Genomic DNA, 20,688 nt, shown 5'->3' on the forward strand with positions numbered 1-20,688 from the left:
CTGTCCATTTCCCCTCTGCTTCCGACCTAGGGCCTCTCCTACAGGACTGCTGTGGGGCAGGCAGAAACCCCAAGTCCAAGCTCCCTTCCTGGCCCTCTTGGGGCTGGGTGCAGGTGGGATACCATGTAGGTTGCAGGGTTTCTCCCTCTAGATAAAAAGGCACAGAGGAATTATGTTTTATTGTTCTACAGAATCTCCTTCTGGCTCTAATTTAGAAGTCCAGGATAATGCAGTCTTTAAACTCTGTTACTGAATGGAGCCCACTTACTAGGCTTGTTGTGAGGATTGAAGGAAGTAATGTATGTAAAGGACTTTAGAACACTGCCTGGCACAGAGTAACCTCTGTAAACAAGCCTAATTTATTTATTATTAAGGTATTATTGATATTACACTCTTATGAAGGTTTCACATGAAAAACAATGTGGTTACTACACTCACCCATACTATCGAGTCCCCCTTCATACTCCATTGCAGTCACTGTCCATCAGTGTAGTAAGATTATAAGCCTTGGTTATTGTTACTATTATTATAAAAGGGTGGCAGGCACAAAGCAGAAAACCAGTGGAAAGAGGGTGGGCTTTGGGGTAAGCACACTTGGCTTTGAAGTTCAGGTACTTACAGTGTGGTTTAGACAAGCCATTTAGTCTCTCTGATATCTCTTAGTATTCTCAGTTGGAAAATGAAGTTAGTAATAATAATACTCTGAACAGTTGTTGTTGGGGTGGAGCAAATGTATATACTAAACATATAGCATGGAAGAGAGCACCTAGGAGGTACTTCCAAAAGGTGGATGTCATTATTTATTGGTCCTTCCAGAGTTTGCTTTTCCAGCTGAGCTCTCTGGTAACAGAGACTCATGATCAGTTTCCAGTTTATGTAATAGATATTTCCTGAGCACTTAACTCAGTGCTTATTTCCCTGCCCTGAAAGGCTGAATAAATGGCATAGGAACTTACCCTCAGGAGTCAGTAATCTCACTGGGAAAGTAAGATTGAATTGTGAAAGAGAAACATATAAAATGTACACAATAGGTCACTAAATGAAAACTAATTTTAAGTTCAGTAAAAAGGTATGAGCTAAATCAGAAGGAGGAGCAAATAAAAATTAGGGACTACCATTAAGGACTCCAGGCCAGTTAAATGCTCAAGGCCACTTCTCTGTCTAGACCAGCCACGGAATTGTCCTTTGATTGTACTGCAGCCACCTCGATTCCCCTCAGCATTTGACTTGCTTGACATCTCTTCCCAGGTCTCCCAATTTCTCCCCTATTTGGATGTTTCTAACCCAAGTATACAAACCTTTACTATTTTTAACCCACAAAGTCTGCTTTCAGTTTTGTTCTTTGCTTTTCTTTGGCTCATTAGGGATATTTTATATTGAGTTGAGTTATCTCAAAGTGCATTTTGTAGGTCAAAAATAATCAAATACAAACAATAGTTCAAATCTTGTAGATCCTGTGAACATTGAAAATATTCCAATGAGGCCTGTTACAATGGGTAAAGGTAGGCATTAATGTAAGAGGTGAGGATCGCAGAACTGATGCCTCCTTGTTTTATACATGAACAACTAATTCAAATCATTCCCTGAAAGATTTTTCTGAAGGAGAACCTCCAGGTATTACCTCTGTCTACCTGCCTTTGCTCCATTTTCATTGAAAAATCCTGAAACCATTTAGTACCCAAATATTCCCAAGGCTACTTAAGAATTCTCTCCTCTTGGCACAAGAACAAACCCATAGACTAGTGGAACAGACTAGACAGTCCAAATATAAACCCAAGCATATATGGTCAATTAATATATGATAAAGGAGCCATGGACATACAATGGGGAAATGACAGCCTCTTCAACAGCTGGTGTTGGCAAAACTGGACAGCTACATGTAAGAGAATGAAACTGGATTATTGTCTAACCCCGTACACAAAAGTAAACTCAAAATGGATCAAAGACCTGAATGTAAGCCATGAAACCATAAAACTCTTAGAAAAAAACATAGGCAAAAATCTCTTGGACATAAACATGAGTGACTTCTTCATGAATATATATCCCCGGGCAAGGGAAACAAAAGTAAAAATGAACAAGTGGGACTATATCAACTAAAAAGCTTCTGTACAGCAAAGATTACCATCAATAAATCAAAAAGACATCCTACAGTATGGGAGAATATATTCATAAATGACAGATGCAATAAAAGGTTGACATCCAAAATATATAAAGAGCTCACACACCTCAACAAACAAAAAACAAATAATCCAATTAAAAAATGAGCAGAGGAGATGAACAGACAGTTTTCCAAAGAAGAAATTCAGATGGTCAACAGACACACGAAAAGATGTTCCACATCACTAGTCATCATAGAAATGTAAATTAAAACCACAATGAGATATCACCTCACACCAGTTAGGATGGCCAACATCCAAAAGACAAACAACAAGAAATGTTGGCGAGGATGTGGAGAAAGGGGAACCCTCCTACACTGGTGGGAATATAAATTAGTTCAACCATTGTGGAAAGCATTATGAAGGTTCCTCAAAAAACTAAAAATAGAAATACCATTTGACCCAGGAATTCCACTTCTAGGAATTTACCCTAAGAATGCAGCAGCCCAGTTTGAAAAAGACATATACATGCCTATGTTTATCACAGCACTATATACAATAGCCAAGAAATGGAAGCAACCCAAGTGTCCATCAGTAGATGAATGTATAAAGAAGAAGTGGTACATATACACAATGGAATATTATTCAGCCATAAGAAGAAAACTAATCCTACCTTTTGCAACAACATGATGGAGCTAAAGGGTATTATGCTAAGTGCAATAAGCCAGGTGGAGAAAGACAAGTATCAAATGATTTCACTCATCTGTGGAGTATAACAACAAAGAAAAAAACTGAAGGAAGGAAACAGCAGCAGACTCACAGTACCCAAGAATGGACTAACAGTTACCAAAGGGAAAGGAACTGGGGAGGATGGGTGGGAAGGGAGAGATAAGGGGGAAAATGGGGCATTACAATTAGCACACATAGTGTAGAGAGGTGGGGACATGGGGAAGGCAGTATATACAGAGAAGACTAGTAATGATTCTATAGCATCTTACTACACTGATGGACAGTGACTGTAATGGGGTATGTGGGGGGGACTTGATTATAGGGGGAGTCTAGTAACCATAATGTTCAAGTAATTGTACATTAACAAGATCAAAAAAAATTCAATAAAGTACAATAGAACTGAAAAAAAAAAAGAATGCTCTCCTTTTAGAGAGGAGTTCAGGCTGTAGCCTCCTCCTTTGCCTCCAACCTGAGTTTCAAGCTTCTGGAAGGGATCACGGGAGCCTGGGACAGACTCCACCTTAAGTAGTCTCAGTTGCACTTTCTGGGGCTGGAATCACAACAGAAAGTCTTGAGAACTGCTTTTTTAAAAAATTCAAACAAAAGCAATCATGCATTACTAGAATTCAAAGGGGGCATTCTTTGCTTTATTCTAATCAGTTACTTAATCCTTTGGTAGCCTCAGTGCTGTTGTCCATAAAAGCCACAGTGATCATTATATCTTCTGGCTGTTGTGCACCTCTGCTATGTAAACTGTAAAGCACTGAACACATGTAAGATTCTGAGCCATGAGTTAGCTGCTCTGCAAATATGATGCCCTCAGACACTAAAGGGAGAGTGAGATGGAATCAGCATAAATTTATTAAGCCAGTCCTAATAAGAATTAACCAGCCCCAATTAAAAAAAAAAGGAGCAGGGAGTTTCTTCCAAATAGATGTTCTATTGCATATTCCAGTGAGGATGTGAGAGATGACCTGAGCCGCGATGAACTCGTGGCTACATCAGCATTTCAATGAGGACTAGGACATCTTAAAAGACAACAGCTACGTGCCTCTGCAATACCTTCCCCAGCAAGTTTTCTAGAGACACATATGTGCATGTGTTGTCATGCCCAAGGTGACCTTCATGTTCCACAGTGTCTCTTTCACCTTTGCTGCTATTTGCATAGTTTATCAAGGTATCTAGGGTTATCTTTACTGTGGGCTAAAGACAGCCTCTCCATTCTCATGAAGAGAACGTGGGGGAGGTTCTGTGTGCAGTGCTTATGCTTATAGCTTGATCCTGTTTGCCAAATAACAAGGTAAAAAGTATTGCTCTGAGATAGTGAGTTTGACACAAATCTTGACAAAACTGGGATATCTATATAAGTCCTTTGGTCTGACACTCAAAGAGAAGGTCTGTTGGGAAAACTAAACTGAAGTTGGAAAGGGAGGGTTGCAAATGGGGCCCTGTAACCTTGCACAACAGTCCTTGTGCGATTTTCCAAGGCTACCCTCTACCTTGTACAAGGCCATCTACCTTTGGAATGATTGATTTAAGAGAGCTTCAACCTTTGTTCTTTAGATTCAGTAGCTTACAGGGGAAGTCAGCAGCTTTTTCTTTTTGAACCAGCTATCAAAGCCTAATGTCAATGAGAGACAGCCAGGGGCCTAATACCTCCTTCTGTTCTCTCCTTTAGTCTCCTGCAGTAGCTTTCTTTGATACCCCTGGAAGTCCAGACTCAGATAAATTCTATGGATGATAGGAAGCAAATAAGATAGCTGGCACAACTTTAGAAACCAAGATGAAGAAGAGGTTAGAGGTCAGGAAGACATGATGGGACACTGGTGGGAGGAAAGCTATGGAAGGCATGGGCTGAAGACATAAACCTAGCACGTCATTCATGTCTGTCTTTGAGGAACCCCCATCATTTGTCTAACATTATGTTTCCAAGCCTGTGCATGATTTTAGTCACATTTTGACTGTAATATCTTCATGTGAACTATAAATCTGTGTATTGTTAAAGCTATTTATAAAGTATTAAATAAAAACACCTAAAGAAAATTTATTTTAAAACTACAATCATAGCTAACTTTTTTATATTTTTGTGTTCCCTTCAGCTTTTCCAAAGATATTTCCCAGCTAAAGTCACATTGAACATTTTCGATATTGGTTTTAATCTTCATGATTATCTTAACCATATAACAAACTCACCAATCTGATGAATTATGATTTACTTAGTCATTCCTCTTTTGATAGAAATTAGTTTGTCCTCCCTTCCTTCCTTCTTTCCTCCCTCCCTCCCTCCCTTTCTTCCTTCCCTCTCTTTCTTTCTGTCATAAATAATGTTGTAATAACTAACTTTGGACACATAGCTTTTGCTTTGTTTGAGTTATTTCTATTGTTTTCCTGGGAATGGGCTACCTATTTTTAAAATTGTTTTATGTATTTCCAAATTGCTTTTCACACATTTTATCCAACAGTGTGAGTGTCTTTTGATCATGTGCTTCCAAATGTTGATTGCTCTATTTGGGGATAAATGGTCATCAAGAATGATGTAAAGTGCTACTCATCGACATGGTACTGTAGGGGAAAGGACCTGGGTCTTGAAAGCAAGAGACCCAGGCCCTAGTACTGGTCTGGCTGCCAGCTTTATGATATTAGATAAATCATTTCCTTCTCGGCAGCCTCAAGTCCCTTCTCCATTGCACTGAGCTAAAAATAAATACTCTAGAGAATTGTGGAGATTGAATGAATAAAATATGTGTAGACCCTATGAAAACTATACAAATGCAAATCTGAAGTACTTCAAGAGAATAAGTTGAAAGTAACTTAACTTGCTGTGGAAAACAATGAAAACAAGTCTGTGGGCATAAAGAGTGTTCTGCAGCTGACTATCCCTTACCTCTCGCATTTCATGACTGGACATTTTGTTCTAGTTTATTTTTTGTAGCTGATTGAGTGTTACTCATTGTCCGTTTGGCTTGGGATTAATTTCAGTTTCATTCATTTTTTCTATTGAAGTATAGTTGATATACTATCTTATATTGGTTTCAAGTAAACAACACAATGGTTCAACAGTTACCCATATTATTAAATCCTCACCCCCAGTAGTGCGGTTACTATCTGTCAACATGAGAAGATGTTTCAGTTTGGTTCATTTTTATCTGCTCAGCACTTCCTTATATTAATATAAAGTTTTCTACTAATTACAATTACTGCTTTTCCACATTATTAAACATTCATTAATTTATGCTGAATTCCACAATATTTCTTGTGTGCTTAAGGTATGTAAACTTTACTATTCATGCTAAGAAATTATGTCACTACAGGCATGCCTCATTTTACTGTGACCACGGGCATACCTTGTTTTACTGTACTATAGGCATACCTTGTTTTCCTATAACTGGGCATACCTAGTTACTATACTACAGGCACACCTTGTTTTACTGTACCTCAGGCATACCTTGTTTTACTTGTTTTACTATACTATGTTTTTTGACAAATTGAAGGTTTGTGGCAACCTTGCATTGAGCAAGTCTATCAGTGCCATTTTTCCTACAGCATTTGTTCACTTCATGTCTTTGTGTCACATTTTGGTAATTCTTACAGTATTTCACATTTTTTTTGTTATTACCTTATGTATCATGGTGATCTATGATCTGTGATCTTTGACATTATATTGTAATTGTTTGTGGGTGGCGTGGGCCACGACTGTACAAGACTGCAAACTTAATTGATAAATGTGTGTGTTCTGACTGCTCCACTGACTGGCCTTTTTCTCCCTCTCCTTGAGCCTCCCTATTCCCTGAGACACAACAATACTGAATTTAAGCCAATTAATAACCCTATGATGGCCTCTAAGTATTCAAGAGTATGAAAGGAAGAGTCACATCTCTCACTTTAAATCAAAAGCTAGAAATGATTAAGCTTAGTGAGAAAGGCATCTCTAAAGCCAAATAGGCCAAAAGGTAAGTCCCTTGCACCACTTAGCCAAGTAAATGCAAAAGGAAAGTTCCTGAAGGAAATAAAGATTGCTACTCCAGTGAACACATGAATGATAGGAAAGCAAAACAGCCTTGCTGCTGATATGAAGTTTCAGTGGTCTGGATAGTAGATCAAACCATCCACACACTCCCTTAAGCCAAAACCTAATCCAGAGCAAGGCGCTAACTCTCTTCAATTCTTTGAAGGCTGAGAAAGGTCAGGAAGCTGCAGAAGAAAACTTGGAAGCTAGCAGAGGCTGTTTCATGAGGTTTAAGGAAACACAAAAGTGCAAAGTGAAGTAGCAAGTGCTGATGTAGAAGCTGCAGGAAGTTATCCAAAAGATAATTAATGAAGGTGGCTCCACTAAACAAAAATTTCCATGTAGGTACAACAGCCTCATACTGGAAGAAGATGCCAAGATGCCATCTAGGACTTCCATAGCTGGAGAGGGGAGGTCAATGCCTGGTTCAAAGCTTCAAAGGACAGGCTGATTGTCTTGTTAGGGGCTCATGCAGCAGGTGACTTGAAGTTGAAGCCAAGGCTCCTTTATTCTGAAAATCCTAGGCCCTTAAGAATTATGCTAAGTCTACTCTGCTTGTGCTCTACCAATGGAACAACAAAGCCTGGGTGACAGCACATCTGTTTACAACAAGGTTTTCTGAATGTTGTAAGCCCACTGTTGCCCATCTGACACCAATATATATTGTGTATCAACTATATTTCAATAAAAACTTAAACAAAAGAAGAGTAAGCCCACTGTTGAGACCTACTGCTCAGGAAAAAAAAATCTCCTTCAAAATATGACAGCTCATTGATAATGCATCTGCTCACCCAAGAGTGCTGGTGGAGATGGAGAATGAGATTAATATTGTTTTCATGCCTCCTGACTCAACAGCCAATATGCAGCCCATGGACCAAGGAGTCATTTTAACTTTCAAGTCTTGTTATTCAAGAAATATATTTTGTAAGGCTCTAGCTGCTATAGAGAGTGATTCTTCTGATGAATCTCTGTGGTAAATTGAAAACCACCAGGAAAGAAGTCACCAATTTAGATGCCATTAAGTACACTCAAAATTCATGGAAAGAGGCCAAAATATCAACATTAACAGGAGTATGGAAGAAGTTGATTCTAATCCTTATGGATGTCTTCGAGGGAATTCAAGACCAGTAGAGGAAGTAACTGCAGATGTGGTGGAAATAGTAAGAGAACAGAATTAGAAGTGCTGCCTAAAGATGTGATTGAATTGCTGGATCTCCTGATAAAACTGAAACAGATGAGAAATTGCTTCTTACAGATGAGCAAAGGAAGTGGTTTCTTGAGATGAACTCTATTCCTGGTAAATATGCTGTGAAGATTGTTGAAATGACAACAGAGGATTTAGAATATGACATAAACTTAGCTGATAAAGCAGCAGCAGGGTTTGAAAGGACTGACCTCAATTTTGAAAGAAGTTCTGTGTGTAAAATGCTATCAAACAGCATCATATGCTATAGAGAAATAGTTTGTGAAAAGAAGATTTAATCAATGGGGTAAACTTCAATGTTGTTTTAAGAAATTGCCACAGCCACCCCAACTTTCAGCAACCACCACCCTGAACAGCCAGCAGGCTTTAACACCAAGACACTCCACCAGCAAGATTACAACTCGCTGAAAGTTCAGATGGTGCTTAGCATTTTTTAGCAATAAAGTATTTTTTAATAAAGGTATTAACATTGTTTTTTTATTTTTTAATTAAAGTATCATTGATATACAATTTTACGAAGGTTTCACATGAGCAATATTGTGGTTTCAACATTCACCCATATTATCAATCCTCTTCCTCCACCCCATTGCAATCACTGTCCATAAGCATAGTAAGATATTATCGAGTCATTATGTTAAACATTGTTTTTTTAGACATAATGCTATTGCACACTTAATAGACTTGCATAGTGTAAACACAACTTTATATGCAATGGGAAGCCAAACAATTCATTTGGCTCACTTTTTTATATTTGCTTTATTTAGTGGTTTAAAACCAAACCTGCAACATGTCTGTATTATTTTGAGGTGTGTCTGTATTATCTAATTAAAATATATTATGTGACTTATTTATTTAAATTCTTTTAGACAATCTTGAAATGTGCTTGGAAATAATATCTTACCCTCATTATTTTTAGGAAAGAATTTAAATATTAACAAAAGTTACCAGTTTTCATAAAGAAAATATTTATTGATCCTGTTTTTAATAGTTCAAATTCATGTTTTCCATAGATAAACTCAGTAATAATGATATTAAAATTCATTTCAAGTAATTTCCCTCCTATATTCTTTTTGATCATTATATTTTCAAATTATTCTAACAAATCATTGATTGTTCTCAGTTTGTATAGTTTCAGCTTTTGCCATATGAATCATGTAAAAACTAAATTCTAACATATTTGTTCCTTCAAAAAAATGGTCCTATTATTGTTATAGAATTCTAATTTCAACAATAATATTAAATTCAACTAATGTCTGAGTCAGAATCTGTACCTGGCAACACAAAGGGAAAAAGGTCTAGAATAAAGTTAATAATTAATTAAGTGAAGCATCATGGATTATGAGATATTAGAAGGGATCTTAGAAGAAATCACTATTGGTAAATTGGTACTTTACTGAAGTTCAACTTCTTTGCCCAAGGAGAACATTTGCATGCCAACATTGCAGAGGGTGGAATGATATTTTAAGCTTTCTGTTGTTATGAAAACATTAGAAATTGTGATCTTGTTAGCAATTTTTTCATGCAAAGGACCATATCTCAGAATATAATTGAATCTAAAATGGGTATGTAACTGGAGCCTTTCCTCAGGATTTAGGAATAAAGAGTTAAAAGCAGTCAATATAGAAAACACTCTGGAAATTACAAATAATATAATTATTACAATAAAAAAAAGACATACAATTTTTGGGCTGCAACAAAGGCAGATTTACCACAAGCCTAAGAAAGTTGAAGCTGTAGAACCCCTCACTTGCATGGGTCCCTGTAAAATGTTCTAGGTAGTCTGGAAGCCAGGTTGTGATTAGAATCATTTCTAGGTCCATATTTCTGATAAATTCCCTAAAGAAACTTCAGGAAAAAAGGTATCTGACTCTCTAAGACTATAATAATTTGTTATGATCTTTTCTCATTCTAAATAAATATTCTCTTTTGTACCAACTTTTCTGTCCATTAGTTTGTATTTTTTTTCCTTACAGAAGGCTCCAGGTTGTGTAAGTCTCAGGCCCACCCAACATAGACCCATGCCTGGCCTACAAGCTTCTTGAGTTTACATCATACACACACAGAGGAGAGCCTGACATAGAACTTTTTTTTTTAATGCTCTATGGCTTGGCTAGTTTGTTGGTCACCTGACATTCTTTGTTGGCAACACAGACTCTGTAAGGCAGATTTAATTTTTCTCATTTAAGAGAAGAAACTGAAGTTCATAAAAGCTGGACAATGGTGGAGCTAGAATTTGAACCCAGACCCCTCGGATCATTTTACTAACTATCCAGCGTTCTGTATGTCCCACCAGTTCTATACTTTGAAGCTGTTGGGAAAACACCATTTGATATGAACCACACCTACTGTTTTTAAATTATATTTTCTTTTTGCTATACTTGGTTACTGAAAGAACTTAACAGTTCCAAAATGAGGATAGCCTATCTCACTCTTGAATGCTGAGAACAAAATAACTGTGTATGTCTGGAATTCAGAATCATCTAGAAAAGGTCATGGAGGACCTGCCAGCAAATTTGGAGTGTTAAGAAAACCATGAGTTGTCCACGTGTCTAGCACAGCATATTATATTCATGTGTAATTCCCTGTATCTCTTTCCTAGAACCAGCAATGTTGGCATTGAATATTGTCCTCATTGGTGTCAAAGGCTAAATGAATTCCTTAGGGACAACCTGTGCACTTGACTGTTGTGACTGAGAATGGTGATCTTTGCACCACTGTGTTAGCCTGAGAGGGCAAGGATGGTGTGGTTGCTAGCATTTAGCACAGCACCACCTTCAGGTAAGTCATAATTAAATGGTTCTTAATATGAGTGACTTCCATGATCAAATGTACCAGAATAATGATTAAATTACAGAACCATAGATATACTATGAATAGTAATAAGAACTTACATGCTTTTGGTACCAAATGTGCTGAGCACTGTTGTGAGTGCTTCCCATGTACTCTCTCATTTATATCTTATGAGGTAAACACTATTATCATTCCCATTTTAGAACAGAGGAAAGCAAGGGGAGGGTAGGTAACTTTCTAGTTTCATGAGCAAAATCAAGATCAGGCTGTATTGTTCCAAGTTCTGTGCTCTTTGCCTGTTAATTAGAGGTAGAGGATGGACCTTAGACCTCATTTGATACAATTTTTAGAAATTTTCTGTGATAGATGCTGAAGCCCAATAAATAAGTGACTTGCCCAAGGTCTCATTAGTGGCACAGCTAGAATTAGAACTAAGTCCTCAGCCTTCTATGTTACTGTCATTTCCAGGACATTAAGCACATTAAATTATGCACCTTTGAAACACACTTTCACTTCTTAGACCCAAAGGAGATCGAACAGCAATGCACGAAAACAAGGCTCAGCCCACTGAGAATGCTGCGTGACAGGGTTTGCGTGCCGGAGCACTCTGCAAAAGAGACAATCTGAGAGTCGTGGTTTTGATTATACCTTCATCCAGCCTCACCAGCTGGGGACCATCGTGGTACCCAAACAGAGAATTCAGCATTACCTTCTGTTCTGTTTAATTCTTTTTCCCTTATAGAAATTGTATATATCAACAAAAGAAGGTTAGATAAATCATTTTTATTTGTCCCTTTCTTTAACCCATGGCTATTATTTTACCTCTTTCTTCACTCTAAAGAGTGAAGAAAAATGAATTCATTTACATTGAAAAATTGCTTAAATTCAGGCCTACAAACACTTATTTAACAAATACAAGGTACTTTGGTAGGCATTTAGAAAAAGCATTAAAAATATAGTTCCTAACCTAAGACAGGCACAGTCACAGGGGGGCCATCAGGTGAGAAATTGGGGATCAACAGTGGTGAGGCTTAGAACCTCACCCCCCCCTGTTTTGAGAGAAATCTTCTGCATCCGTGGATGTTTTATTGCCCTTGGATTGCCTAGCTTGGATTAACACATAGTCTACAGGCACACACCTGATCATCTACATTTGCTCTCTTACAACACTAAACTATGTTTTCTACCTTTATCTTGCACCTACCTACCACTTCAGCATTTTATTTAAAAAAAAATAATAATAATAAAGGGAGAAATGTGGAATCCATATATAAATCAAGTATAAAAATCAAACGAATATTCGTATTTGACCTGATTGTTTATAGTTCATAATGCGTGATCAAAACCGAAAGTTTCTGTGATGACTGCCCTTGTACTGTTCACCATGTAAGAACTTATTCACTATGTAAGAATTTGTTCACCATGTAAGAACTTGTTCGTTATGCTTCAGAAGATTGGAGACTGATGAGAATTAGGCTGGGGGTGGATTTGGATTAATGATTGTGCATTGAGCATTGACTCCCCTATACAGAATTTTATTGTTGTTAATAACCATTTGATCAATAAATATGAGAGATGCCCTCTCAAAAAAAAAAAAATATATATATATATATAAAGTTCCTGCCTGCAGGTGATCTCTGAGCTCTAACAGGAGAGAGAAGTACAGAAAAAAGTGAAATAAAAATATACTGTTACATTTCAATTAATCAGAGATGACAACTAACACTTAATATGATCCAAATTTTGTAAAAAAAAAAAAAAATGACTCTATGTACGTGCTTCTGTATACATAGAAAAAATATTTGTTTTTCCAAAGTTCCAAAAACCTCAAGGAAAATGCCAGCTATTAAAAAGTTTAGTTATTCTGGATATCATTATATATTAGTGAATGTCTATTTATTCCATAATAATATGTTGATATTCATAGGTAAAAGGAGGAGACCTATAATACATACATGATTAATGTGAAAAAACTGGTAACAGAAAGCCCCAGCCCTTAACTAAGTTGCAGTCACATAATCTTTGGCAAGATATGATGCTATGAAGAGCCAACCACTGGAGTCCTCCAAATACCGTAAGCTCCTGGTTTTCATCAGCCTCAAGGCTGTCCCAGAACACTTTCAAGTAGCACTATAAAACATCCAGGAACAACTTTAACTGCTTTTGTGATTCCCTCTTATAAGTTAGTAAGTTAGAAGGTTATGATCTATTCTCAGCATCCCTACTACTCAGCAACAGAATCATTAATGTTCAATAGTTTTACTTACTTCATTTCTTTTAACATAGACTATTTTCTAATGTTGAGTTTTCTCAGTGAGAATCTTTATATGCAATTAAATGACTCACTTTGTTCTACAAACAAAGTTTCCCTCAATTCATAATTTCACCATTTCTAGCACTGTTTCCATTACTTACAATGTTTTCTGATTTGTAGTTGGGCCTAATTTCCCCATATGAGAGTGTTCATATCAAATCAAGCTGTTTAAATATGATCACAATGTTATTTTCTGAGCATTTATAATTACACTTATTTAAACTCTTGTTAATCATTCACTTAAGTATAATTTTTTTGACTTAATGATTAAAAAAAGTAAATATTGCTCTCTTGAAGGTTTAGAAAACCAGTCGTCTTCTACACTTACGTTCTTTACAATTCTTACATCTAACAATGGTATTCTGATCACAGAAACTGTCTTTGTCAATTCTTATCCAAAAGCAGTTTCCATCCATCTTATTCAAATTTGATTGGAAATATCTCTAAGAATGATAGTTTAAAATTGTTGGATAATTATTTCCCATATTGTGTTAGAAGTGCCTTAGATCCTAATGGAGATGAGTTGGAATTATAATGTAGGTACTATGCATTAGTCAATTAAATGAATAATTGCATTAACATTTAGTTAAACTTTAGATGGTATTACTAAGGGCACACATATGAGATTTAACATCCCCTTAATGGGACACTAAAGTTTGAGCAAATGAAAATTAAAATCATGGTGACAAGTGAAAAATCTCATGGTTAATGTATGAGTCAGGGATAAATTGTTCATAGATTTTTGTGGACAAATAAAACGTGGATGGATTGTTTTGGTTTTTAAACAGGTAAACAGAAGTCAAATATTAAGTCAACATGAACACAAGTGGCTGCTATGTGTTACAAGGCTGTAAATTTTTCTTTTTCATTGAAGCTAAGTAGCTGATACATGTCATTAAACCTAGTAAGAAATTTCTTACTAGCTTAGATTCAGACACATAAAATTTGAATTTCGGCTCTGACACTTACTATGGAGCTAAAAACACACTTTGAAAACTAAATCCTCAGGCAAACTTCTCTGGGCTTTAGTTTCATCAATTGTAAATGGCTGTAAGAATACCTACCTGGCAGGGCTAATGTGAGAATTAAATGAGATAATATATAAAAAATACCTAGTATAGTTTCTGACAGTACAGTAGGTATGCAATTAAATATTCTTCTTATCATAACAACAATTAAGACTATTATGATAGATTGTCAAATAGTTAACTGAATACTTGCCTCAATCATCCACTATAAGAAGTAAAACTAATCTCTGTCCTTTTTTCTCCCCATTTCTGTGTTTTTGTTTGTTTTGGTGTGGGAGAAGAAAGTGCTGGAAAGTAGCAAATGATGTTTTTTTTTTTTTTAAGCCTTCTTCCTCTATCTTTCAGTGACAGAAAAGCTTGGGCTAATTTTTTAGCTACAAGATTTTCAAAAATTAATTTTGGTATGTTACTGTCTTGTAACATTTTTTCCCTCATGGGTAAAAAGTCATTTCACATGATTCTTGAAGATTTTGCTTCTATCCAACAAAGACAAGCTAAAATAGGCTTCTGCTAGCATTTCCATTTCAAAATAATTGCACTTAATCTTTAAGATGCTGGTGGTGGGGTTGGGCCAAAGAGGTTTATAATGACATTTAATCTATTTAAACGTGCCTGTGGAACCTTCAGTCTTCTTGTTCAGGAAAGCAGTTGCACAGTCTGTTGGCAAAGAAGGCTTAGCTGTTACTCATGTGATCATGGCTCTCTCACAGCTGTTTTTGTAGTTTTAACACTAAATTTTGGTAAAGATTTTGACAAAGCCTTTAAGAAGTATACTGTATAGAGATGAGTGTTTTCTTTTAAAACATATTCTTTTTACCTTCTTAGTATTTATTTTTTACTTTTACTTGTAGAAATTGTCATAACATGTAAAAATAGAAAGAATAATATAATGAACCCTCATGAACACATCACTCAGCTTTAAGAGTGGTCAACATTCTGCAGCTTGTTTCAATATGGGTTTTTAATTTAAAATTTTTAATGGAAATAGACATACATGATTTGATGTTTTGATAAGACTATATGCCATAGTCTGAGTGTGTGTGTGTGTGTGTGTGTGTGTGTGTGTGTGTGTGTGTGTGTGTCTTAAATCCACTTTTATGCATTTGCTCTTTTAAATCCTTTCTGGGACAATGTAGATCTTACTTAAATAGAAAATAGTCAACTTATTGAATACTTAATACATACTCAGCCTGTGTGAGCTTCTCTGAAGGAATGATGCCAAGAAATATTAAGACAAATTTCCTCAAAGAGGTGGAAAAATGGGAAATAAATAGTCTTATCCCAGGCTTATGAACAAGTTGGTGATGCCTTGACCAAGAACAGAGTTTCTTAACATTTCTTGTCCTGAAAGCCTCTTTCACAGTATTAAGCAATCTCTTGAATCCCTGAGGAATTTAAAAAATCATTTCATCATTTGTGTGAGATTCAAAAAAGTGTTGACATTTATTTTATTTTATATAAGTCTATTTTATTAAGGATTATATTGAAGTAATTGTTTTAAAATAAACAAAATATTCAGGAAATATATTATGAATGTTTAAAATGCTCATATACATAAACACAAATATTGGCACTTTCTCATTTAATAAATACTATTACACTATTAAAATTATTTTAATTCCATAAGAAAAAACATCTTAACACACATTTTAAAATGATACTGTGTTTTGTTTTAGGACCAAATGTATACTAAAACTCAGAAAAAATTTACATATTCAGTGGTATTTTCTAAGTCTGCTATACCTACTTCTTTTTGTGTGGTGGATGACTTTGGGTCTAACAAAGATGAAAATTTCTAATTTTAAATATTACATATTTATTTTAAGGGTATTATAAAATACTGCTTTCTCATATATAGTGGGATAGAAGCCTTCAAAATAAGCACTTTAAAGAAAAATGCTCTAGTAAATAATAGTACATGTGGTACTTGGATGTGCAAACAGCAAACAAAAAAACTAGCAAAAACAAAAACATGAAGTGATGTACCAAAAAAACTTTGTGAAACATGATGTTATACATCAAAAATGGATAAAAATTGCTTATATAATATTTTCTTTGAATTCTTGAATTCTGCTTTTAAAAGAAGTACAAGCTTTCAAAAAGTAGTTGTAGTGTATTGTTCATAAATAACTATATAAAAGAAATGGTTTGGGACAGGTCTCTCAAGTATTTCACAAGTAGTGCAAAGCTGGTAGGGAGAGTCTTTATGCCCAGTATGTGCAAAGCCAAATATAATGATATAATCATCAATGCTGTTTCCTCATGTAACATTTTTTAAAGCATTGTTTCTTCTTCAAAAACATTTAGAGTTTATGAAAGCAACTACACGTCTGGCGAAAAATCTCCTTCAGGCAATTTTATGTCCCTCATACTAATTATATTTCCATGACCTTGGTCTTCATGCTTCATGTATTTAACCAGTTACCTATTATAGGTTTAAGTCAGTGGTTTTCAAGGGAGGGGTGGCAGAAGAATTTGTCCCTCAACCCAGGGACATTTGGTAATATCTGGAGACAATTTTGGTGGTCACAATCCTGGGGGCAAGGGTGCTACTGTCATCTAGCTGGTAAAGGCCAGGGATGCTGCTCAATAGCCTGTAATGGCACAGGGCAGCCCATTACAACAAAGAATTTTTGGCCCCAAATGTCAATAGTGCTGAGATTGAGAAATCCTGATACTATGTAAACAGTACATGTCTATGAAAGATAATAATTGCAAGCCATGTAGTGGTCAAAACTATCATGGAAGTTGGCAGTATTTAATGGACTAATAAACTGAAAAAGTTACCATTTTATGAGCAAACTCATCTTCCCCAACCTTTGTGCATGTTTACTCAGATACTCTCAAATGTTCCATTTCTTGGGGTGGTGGCAGGGGTGTGTGTGTCTACAAATTTAAATTATTTTGCATATTTATTGTTTTGAAAACAAAACTAAAACAGGCACCATTACTGCCTTTGCTAATGTGACACTTGATGTATGAGAGCCAAACAGGCTAGAATCTGTCTCTGGGATTTTAAAAACTGAACTTAGGAGAGAGAAATCTTTTCTCTAAGAGAATGATGTCAACCCAGAAGAAGAAATGGGCATGAGAGACTGAGAAAAAGGGTTTCTGAGAGTGTCTTGGTACTGGGTCCATTTATCCCTGGGATTTGGTTGTCAAGCCAGGAAGTTGCTTGATTTTGCTTTAGGCACCTTGAATTAGGTTTCTGTCACTTGTAATCAAAAGAGTCCTGACTAATACACCACTGGATTAATATAGGCAATATTTCAAGAATTAGAAATAATGTAATGAAATATGAATTTTGAAGTTGAGATTGGTTCTTTGGTTACAAGGTTAAGCTAGACATCCTAAGCCATTCATTCAACATTTATACCTAGCAAGTACTTAATAATCTGTGGCAGGTGCTGGAAGACTAAAAGCAAGTTAAAAAACAGTCTATCCTTTCAAGGAACTCTCAGGCTAGTTGGGTACGCAGAAGAGTCACTATGTGGTGTGAGTGCTGTGGTAGAAGCCAGCACATCTGATTACAGGAGCCCCCAGGAGGAGCACTAACCCTAAAGAGTCAAGATTAACTTGGAGGTGGTGACTGCCTAAATTAAGTCTTGAAGGACATTAGATGGGTAAAACAGGGAGGAAGAAGTGTATTCTAGCTGCACAGAGCACTAGTAGAGGCTGAGTGAAGAGGAATAGAAGATAAAATCAAGATACTCCTGGTAGTGCATATGGTGGAGTATGGGTTGTGCTAAGGGGTTGACTTCATGACAGGGGTGGGAGAATGGTCAGGAAGGAGGCTGGGATGGAGGTCAGGGCTTGTGTCTTAAAGATCTTGATGAAATATTGGGACTTTATCCCAAAAGCTTTGAGGAGCCACTAATGAATTTTATGGAGGGGAGTGACGTGATGCCTGTTAGAAATACCTCTTTGTGAATTGGGGATAATAATAGGTACTTGGCAAGGTTGTTGCAAAAATTAGAGGTAATATTTAAAGCTCTGATAACTGTGTTTAGAGATGGTCAGGCCAAAAAATGTACCCTCTCTCTATTTCAAATATTGTTTAAAACTCAGAGTGGAGCATCTATTAGTAGGTGTGATTATGGCAAAATTTTACCCAAGGCTTAGACTCACTTTAAGGTTATCACCAGGTCTGCAATGAAGTGGAATCTAAATTCCAGATCAGTCTCAGGATTGGCTAGACTATTCAGGTTTCCTCCAAACCAGAACATTTCAGAATGAGGTGGAGTTTTCAAGACCATCCTGGCACTAAAAGACTCCTATAGTCACTATGAAATCGTTTCAATATCTGAGGATTGGGGTCTAGCACCCATGAATTTAGTTTTGTATTAAGCTTTTTAAACTGAACAAAATGGGTTAACTTGGAGTAAAAACTAATCTTAAAGAATGCTTCTGAGTCACAAGATAGCACAATAAGGAATAACTACTTGACTGTAACATAAAATATCAGATTAATCTTTTCTATGTTAAAGGAAGGACAGAGAGGGGATGAGTGGGAAAACCAAGTTCACTTCAGGCTACCAAACCATTGCAAGATTTCTCTGTGGTGCCAAAAGTCACTGGGTTATGCAGCATATTTCACTTTCTAACTGCTTTCAAGGGACCCCTTACACTACTTATTTAGGTTAGGGATTGAGAAATTTTAAAGAGATGGAAGAAATTATTTGGAAAACACAATCATAAAAAATGGAATCCCTCAATTTACAACAATAAAATTTACCTCACTATTAGAGAGTGTTAATTTTGTGTTAAAGGCAGAGTTTATCTCCAGTTAGAGGCAACTGAAAAATATCTGAAAATATACAGCATTTTATATGCTAAGTATGGAAGCAATATCTATTTGTAATTACAACTTTCTCCTGTGTGTTTTTCTCAGTCAGCCAGTTTTTAAGGCTTTAACTACTGTAACATTTTTTTATCAGAATTCTGTTAACATTTTTCCAGGTAACCGAAGACTTTTCAACAATTTAGAATACTTTTCTTTATAAAAATATTAAACATTTATATGCATGTATTTGCAAAGAAAACTTTAAAAAGACTATATAAGACACTATCAGCGTTAGTTTTCTTGAGGTTGGGATTGTCAGGTAGAGAGAGAGGAATTCGACTATCTCACTTTTATATCCTTTGGTACAATCTGATACCAGGAGCAAGTATTGTTTTATTAAAAGAACTAGATAAAAGGAATGTTTTTCTAACTTATATAGGCATAATCTTCAGAGGTAATAAGTATAAGTTTTCTCCCTATAAGGTCTTATTTGCCAAATCACAATATGTCCTTACATTAATAATGTGTCCGATACACAACTCTATTCAAAGATATGTAAATGACCTTGACATCATAATGGTATCATCTGTTTCCTGCAAAGGCAGGTGTGAATGAATCATAGTACAATGCACATATATAATCTAGAAAACTCAAAAAAAGAGAGAAGAGTTGGCTGATAGTTTTGTATGTGCGAACTTACACATGGAGTAATTTTACATTCCTGTACATTTTTTCCTATTTCTATAGCAAATTATTTCTCCAAACACATTAGGTAACCCTACTAATAACATTTTTTTTCATTTTCAAAATGTAACAGGTGTCTAGAGTAATTTATTTTTCCCAAGTAAACTATTTGACTGAAAAAGTTAAACCTGATTCTAGATATTAGCCTCAATGTGAGGCAAAATCTCTTGAAAATTCTCAAAAGATTTCCTTTTAAAAACATGCTTAATGAAGTCAGTTAGTGTTTAATTATGCTGTCATTTATAAATCCATGTTCACCACAAGTGCATTTTGCTCTGTAACCTTGGGCAAGTTATTGAATCTCACTAAACTTCAGTTTCCTCATCTTTAAAATGCAGCCAATAATAGGACTTAGTTCATAAGGTATCATGAGGATTAATTGTGATAAAGCATGAAAAATGCTGAATAGTCTGGTACACAATAAGCACTCATTAACTATTAGCTATTATTTTGCTTGCATTTTCACTATTGTTTTAATAATTTTAACACTTCCCAACATAAACTCAAGCTTTTGAAATACATTGTTTTCGAACACTTAATAGAGCCTATTCTTCCCAGTTTTTATATGAGATTAATTTTAACTCCCAGAACAATTAATCTCATCTTTACTGCCATGTAACACAAATAAAACCAACTATGAAGAACAATTGTTTCAATTCCTGTATTTAATATGCATCAGTTAGCTAACATCTATTTAGCTTACTACTGCTAAATATCACTAAGAATAACAATACTAGCAGCAAATACATATTTGAAGTGGTCATGCCTTAACGTAATTCCTGCATGTTGTCAGAAAAAGGCTTCAACAATTAAATTTTAAGGTATTTGTTTTCCACACAGTGAATGTAAATTCATATTCTCATGCTCTAATGTATAATTGTGGATTTAGAAATAAATAAATAATTAAAAATGCAACATTTAGGGAAAATAATTGTATTAACACATTAATAACAGCTTAGATAAATAGAAAATACACTGTTTTAAATACAAAGTT

At 35.6% G+C, this 20,688-nt stretch overlaps 1 protein-coding gene across 1 annotated transcript in view; it reads right to left on the reverse strand.

Annotated features, from left to right (window-relative positions):
- The window catches only part of KLB (klotho beta), a 34,554-nt gene that overhangs the window by 12,875 nt on the left and 991 nt on the right, over nt 1-20,688 (reverse strand). The window lies entirely within an intron of this gene.

This window comes from Manis javanica, chromosome 5 (genome assembly GCF_040802235.1).
Source record: "Manis javanica isolate MJ-LG chromosome 5, MJ_LKY, whole genome shotgun sequence".
Taxonomy (NCBI): Eukaryota; Metazoa; Chordata; class Mammalia; order Pholidota; family Manidae; genus Manis; species Manis javanica.